The sequence below is a fragment of the Salvelinus sp. IW2-2015 genome, unplaced genomic scaffold, assembly GCF_002910315.2.
Source record: "Salvelinus sp. IW2-2015 unplaced genomic scaffold, ASM291031v2 Un_scaffold2520, whole genome shotgun sequence".
NCBI lineage: Eukaryota > Metazoa > Chordata > Actinopteri > Salmoniformes > Salmonidae > Salvelinus > Salvelinus sp. IW2-2015.
Window position 1 is genome coordinate 98,919 of NW_019943834.1, and position 6,665 is coordinate 105,583.

At 43.6% G+C, this 6,665-nt stretch overlaps 2 long non-coding RNA genes and 1 pseudogene across 2 annotated transcripts in view; 1 reads left to right on the forward strand and 2 right to left on the reverse strand.

Annotated features, from left to right (window-relative positions):
• Positions 1 to 6,251, forward strand: part of LOC112074163 (zinc finger FYVE domain-containing protein 1-like) — a 28,172-nt pseudogene extending 21,921 nt beyond the window's left edge.
• LOC139025339 (uncharacterized) lies at positions 1,453 to 2,128 on the reverse strand. The gene is made up of 3 exons (XR_011476911.1): positions 2,045 to 2,128; positions 1,717 to 1,760; positions 1,453 to 1,549 (listed from the first exon to the last, which is right to left on the reverse strand). It is a non-coding gene; the product is annotated as an uncharacterized lncRNA (long non-coding RNA).
• Positions 6,252 to 6,323: 72 nt separating the features above from the next.
• The window catches only part of LOC139025337 (uncharacterized), a 540-nt gene continuing 198 nt past the window's right edge, over positions 6,324 to 6,665 (reverse strand). Inside the window, exon 2 of the long non-coding RNA XR_011476909.1 lies at positions 6,324 to 6,637. This is a non-coding gene — a long non-coding RNA (uncharacterized lncRNA). The remainder of the gene's footprint in view (positions 6,638 to 6,665) is intronic.

The following is a 6,665-nucleotide window of genomic DNA, read 5'->3' on the forward strand; positions in this document are numbered from 1 at the left end:
CCATTGCTCTAATGACTGTGGTAAAGACTGTCCATTGCTCCTATGACTGTGTAAAGACTGTCCATTGCTCCTATGATGTGCTTGTGTTTTGAGATTGTGATATAATCTCTCTCTTGTGCTCTCTGTGTCTCTGTAACAGAAATGTTGTAAGTGCAGTGAGGTGTTCCAGGACAACGATACTAAGCATCACTGCCGTGCCTGTGGTGAGGGCTTCTGTGACGGCTGCTCCTCCAAGAACCGTCCTGTTCCAGAGAGGGGCTGGGGGCTCGCCCCCGTACGGGTCTGTGATGCCTGCTTCCAGAACCAGGGCATCTCAGAAGGTTTGGACATGTTGTATACCAAACATGATGTCCCAATAGGTATTTAAAGAATACTCTTAGATAAACCTGGATGTCACATGAACATCAAAATTAGGCGGTAAATCGTGTAATCAAATGTTATTTGTCACATGCGCCGAATACAACAGGTGTAGGTAGACCTTACAGTGAAACGCTTACTGACAAACCCTTAACCAACAATGCAGTTAAGAAAAAACAAGTGTTAAGTAAGTATTTACTAAGTAAATAGAAGTAAACAATAAATTAAAATTAAAATTAAAATGTAAAATAATAAAATAACAGTAACGAGGCTATATACAGGGGGTACCGGTAGAGTGAATGTGTGGGGGCACAGGTTAGTCAGGGACAAGTTGAAAATGTCAGTGAAGACACTTGCCAGTTGGTCAGCTCATGCTCGGAGTACACGTCCTGGTAATCCGTCTGGCCCCGCGGCCTTGTGAATGTTGACCTGTTTAAAGGTTTTACATCGGCTACGGAGAGCGTGATCACAGTCCTCCGGAACAGCTGGTGCTCTCATGCATGCTTCAGTGTTGCTTGCCTCAATGTTTCCCCCTTTTTTCCCCCCAGTTGACATATCTTATGAATAATATTTGTTTCTCCTTCCTTCCTTCTGTGCGTGTGTTGTAGAGCTGCTGGATGCAGCGTTGGAGGAGGAGGAAGCGACACTCAGTAGAGAGAGTAGGAGAGGCTGTTCAGAATACACTGGAGCTGTGTCACCGCTACATACATCCCTCTGTGAGTACTGTAGCCCTCTGGGTGTACTGTAGTCTAGACTACTCTGTGTCACCGCTACATACATCCCTCTGGGTGAGTACTGTAGCCCTCTGGTGAGTACTGTAGTCTAACTACTCTGTGGTCACCAATACATACATCCCTCTGGGTGAGACTGTAGCCCCTGGGGTATACGTAGTCTAGACTACTCTGTCGTCACCAATGCATACATCCCTCTGGGAGTACTGTAGTCTAGACTACTCTGTGTCACCGCTACATACATCCCTCTAGTGATACATTAGTTCTAGACTACTCTGTGTCACCCTACAATACATCCCTCTGGGTAGTACGTTAGTCTAGACTACTCTGTGGTCACCAATACATACATCCCTCGGGAGTACTGTAGCCCTCTGGTGATACTGTAGTCTAGACTACTCTGTGGTCACCAATGCATACATCCCTCTGGGTGAGTACTGTAGTCTAGACTACTCTGTGTCACCCTACATACATCCCTCTAGTGAGTATATTAGTCTAGACTACTCTTGGCACCCGCACATACATCCCTCTGGTGAGTACTGACCCTCTGGGATACTGTAGTCTAGACTACTCTGTGGTCACCAATCATACATCCCTCTGGTGATACTGATCTAGACTACTCTGTGGTCACCAATACATACATCCCTCTGGTGTGATACTGTAGTCTAGACTACTCTGTGGTCACCCACATACATCCCTCTGGTGATACTGTACCCTCTGGAGTACTGTAGTCTAGACTACTCTGTGGTCACCATACATACATCCCTCTGGATACTGTATCTTGACCACTCTGTGGTACCACTACATACATCCCTCTGGTGATACTGTAGTCTTGACCACTCTTGGCACCAATACATACATCCCTCTGGTGAGTACTGTAGCCCTCTGGTGATACTGTAGTCTAGACTACTCTGTGGTCACCAATACATACATCCCTCTGTGATACTGAGTCTGACCACTCTGTGTCACCAATACATACATCCCTCTGGGTGAGTACTGTAGTCTTGACCACTCTGTGTCACCACTACATACAGTGCATTTGAAAGTATTCAAACCACTTACTTTTTCAACATTTTGTACTTACAGCCTTATTCTAAAATGTATTAAAATTGTTCCCCCATCCTTCTACACACACAATACCAAATGAATACAGGTTTAAAAATAATAATAGAAATATCACATTTACATAAGTATTCAGACCCTTACTCAATACTTGTTAAGCACCTTTGGCACAATTACATCCTCGAGTCTTCTGAGTATGACCTACAATTTGGCACACCTTATTGGAAGTTCTCCCATTTTCTCTGCAGATCCTCTCAAGCTCTGTCAGATTGGATGGGAGCGTCGCTGCACAGCTATTTCAGGTCTCTCCAGAATGTTTGATCGGGTTCAAATACAGGCTCTGACAGGGCCACTCAAGGACATTCAGAGACTTGTCCTAAAGCCACTCCAGCGTTGCCTTGCTGTGTGCTTAGGGTCGTTGTCCTGTTGGAAGGTCAACCTTCGCCCCAGTCTGATTCCTGAGCACTCTGTACTTGCTACTTTCATCTTTCCCTCGATCCTGACTAGTCTCCCAGTCCCTGCTGCTGAAAAACATCCCCACAGCATGATGCTGCCACCACCATGCTTCACCGTAGGATGTTGCCAGTTTCATCCAGATGTGACGCTTGCATTCAGTTCAATCTTTTTTCATCAGAACAGAGAATATTGTTTATCATGGTCTGAGAGTCTTTAGGTCCCTTTGGCAAACTCCAAGCGACAGTCATGTGCCTTTTACTGAGGAGTAGCTCCGTCTGCCTACTCTACCATAAAGGCTGATGGTGGGATCTGCAGAGAAGGTTCTCCCATCTCCACAGAGGACACTGAGACTCTGTCAGATGACCATCGGTTTCTTGTCACCTCTCTGATCAAGGCCCTTCTCCCCTGATTGCTCATTTTTCCAGGCGCCACTCTAGGAAGAGTCTGGTTCCAAACGTCTTCCATTTCAGAAATGGGGCCACTGTGTTCTTGGGACCTTCAATGCTGCAGAAAGTTTTGATACCCTTCCCCATATGTGCCTCGACACAATCCTGTCTCAGAGCTCTATGGACAATTCCTTCACCTCATGGCTTGGTTTCTGCTCTGACATGCTCTGTCAACTGTGGACCTTATATAGACAGGTGTGTGCCTTTCCAAATCATGTCCAATCAATTGAATTTACCACAGGTGACTCCAATCAAGTTGTAGAAACATCTCAAATGATCGATAAAACAGATGCACCTGAGCTCAATTTCGAGTCTCATAGCAAAGTGTCTGAATTCTTATGTAAATAAGTATTTGCAATTTTTTCTAAAAAAAACTGTTTTACTTTGTCATTATGGTATTGGGTAGATTGATGAGGGAAAATATATATTTTATCCATTTAAATAAGCTGTAACGTAACAAAATGTGGAAAGTGTTCTGAATATTGACCAGACTCACTGTATAGCAGACCCGGTCACGTGACTCCGTATAACGGGGCCCGCGGTCACGGACTCACTGATAAGCAGGTCGCGTCACGTGACTCCCTGTATAGCAGACCGCGTCACGTGACTCACTGTATAGCAGGCCGCGGTCACGTGACTCACTGTATAGCAGGCCGCGGTCACGTGACTCACTGTATAGCGGGCCGCGGTCACGTGACTCACTGTATAGCGGGCCGCGGTCACGTGACTCACTGTCTGTAGGAGCAAATAATTTTCGTGAACGGGGTGGTGTACGTAATTAACTGTAAGGTCAATAAGAGATAAGATTTAAAGGTGCAATATGCAGAAATCACTCCGCCTTTTCCTGGGTGCTAAAACTCTAATGGTTTGCCTGAGTTCAGTGTATGTGACAAAACAAGCAGTCATTGTACCATCTAAAAATATATTTTCAGCTGTTTTGAAGCTGGTTTACAAAAGTCTTCTCTCTCCAGGTCTGATGAAGGATGCAGCTCGTCCAGCCTACTGGGTTCCAGACCAGGATATCCTGTGCTGCTGTGAGTGTCAGAGAGACTTCTCCGCCCCGCGTCTCTCCATCCACCACTGCAGGGCCTGCGGCCAGGGCGTGTGTGACGACTGCTCCCCTGAACGAAGAGCGGTGCCCTCTAGGGGTTGGGACCACCCGGTGCGTGTCTGCAACACCTGCCACCAGAAACCAGGGGACCTCTAGTAGGAGATAGGGAACACATTGGCACCCTATTCAAAAGTAGGGCACTATATATGGACTAGGGCGCCATTTGGGACGCAACCAGAGAAACAGTCAAGGGTTGTGTTCATTAGGCTCGAAATGGAAGAAAATGCTCCAAAAACAGAGAGGGACTATCTGTACTTGCCCAATAAGTCGATTTTTGTTTTCCCGCTTCTAAACCTTTTTGCTACGGTGTGCCCTAATGAACACAACCCAGGTTCCACCTAACGCTGTGGAACTCCCGTCTCTCTGTGGCTCAGGCCAGGGAGTTCTTGTTATTCATTGTGATGTCATCCGTCCTAAAGCCTTGGGACGTCACTTTATCCTTTGACGAGAGAGAGAGATACGTTCCTTGGCTTAAAGAAGAAGTTCATTCCACGTTTTAAGATGATTGGCCTAAATAACTACCAACCTGTATAATAATCTTGGACGCTGGGTGGTTGTATATGTACTTTTAAACGGCGCGGACAGACAATAATAGAATAGCATTAATTCCTAATCGACTGTATTTATTTAATATACAGTACCAGTCAAAGGTTTGGACACACCTACTAATTCAAGGGTTTTTCTTTATTTATTTTTACTATTTTCTACATTGTAGAATAATAGTGAAGACATCAAAACTATGAAATTACACATATGGAATCATGTAGTAACCAAAAAAGTGTTCAACAAATCAAGCATTCCAGGTGAAGCTGGTTGAGAGAATGCCAAGAGAGTGCAAAGCTGTCAAGGCAAATGGTGAATGAAGAATCTCAAATATATTTTGATTTAACACTTTTTGGGGTTTCTACATGATTCCATAGTTTTGATGTCTTCACTATTATTCTACAATGTAGAAAATAGAAAAAAATTATGAAAACCCCTGGAATGAGTAGGTGTGTCCAAACTTTTGACTGGTACTGTATAATAATATGGGAAGTTTACTATAGTGGGGTAAAAGTTATTTGTTTTGCATAACAATGCTATCTCAAGCCCCATTTCTACCTGGTGCTAACATGGATCTTGACTACATTCTGATTTTGCCCACATTTCCAGAAATGTGTCTGTTATTCATCCAATGTGTCTGCATTGTGACCAAACTTCCTGGTCCCTTCCTTTATGAAAATTATTTCACAGCTATTCTTTCAAAAATAATATTTATATATTGTAAGACACATATTGATGTAATCAGTCAATTGTGCCACCTGTCAGTGATTTTAAAGGGCAGAATGAAGATTTAAAATGGTGTCTCTGTCCAGGTCTGTCTACACTTGTAAGGTGTCTGACTACCTCCAGAGGTGGGCAGGATGATCTGATCACAATGTATTTTTTGATTGCCTACACCAGTCTGAAAATGTGGGCACAATCAGAATGTAGACAAAAATCAGGACAAAGGARGCAAGTTAAAACCAGGTGTAAACAGGGCTATTGAGTGACAGACTGACTGTAGAATAGATTGCTGAGTGGGAACCATAGAACTAGAACGATTAGAATTTGAACCATTCTAATTCTATGATAGGAGTTGCCTTCAAATAGTAAATGGCTCACAGAGTGTAGAATAGCTAGTGTGAAAGGATATCAACACTCTTTGGGGCTGGACCCTGAAACATTCACTTCATAGTATCACATATACACCATTACACCACCTGAGACTGTGGTAGCTAGCTGTGCTTAATAAGATTAGCTGAAATGATCTAGCCTGGTCCCAGAACTGTTTGTGCTGTTTTGACAACTCTTATATGTACAATAGGAGTTGGCAAACAGATTTAGGTCCCAGGCTGAAAAGTACGGGGTAGGTGCAGATTAACCATGGAATCATGGAATTATGGAACCATGGAATCAGCTGTAAAGTTCTAGAACAGGTATCATGATTCATCTCATACAGAAGAACACTGCTTAAGATAGACTGAAGATCAGAACCATTTGTCTGTTTTAATGTACCATGTGTGCTTACGTAATAAAACTTGACAACCTCAGGGTGTGGTTATAGAACAAGCTGAACCTCAAAGTGTGTGTGTTATCATAAAAAAAAAGCAGATTGGTTATGTGGAGGTCTGTTGACAATGCTAATAATTCCAAGACACCCATTCAATCAACATGGATAAAATGCATTGTTTTGAATCGTATAAACTTTACATCATTATTGAAATCTGTTTCGGATTAATAATTACCGTTATTATAAAGACAAAAAAAAAAAAACTTCAATAATAAACTCACTGGCCAGTTGAAGAATTGCAGTTTCTGTGGACATAATTCAGGGTTCACTGGTAGACAAATATATCAAATAGTCCTGGATCCATGTCCCAGCAGTCCGTCTACGGTCAGACCCAGCTCTCCACTCCGCAGCTCTACGGTCAGACCCAGCTCTCCACTCCGCAGCTCTACGGTCAGACCCAGCTCTCCACTCCG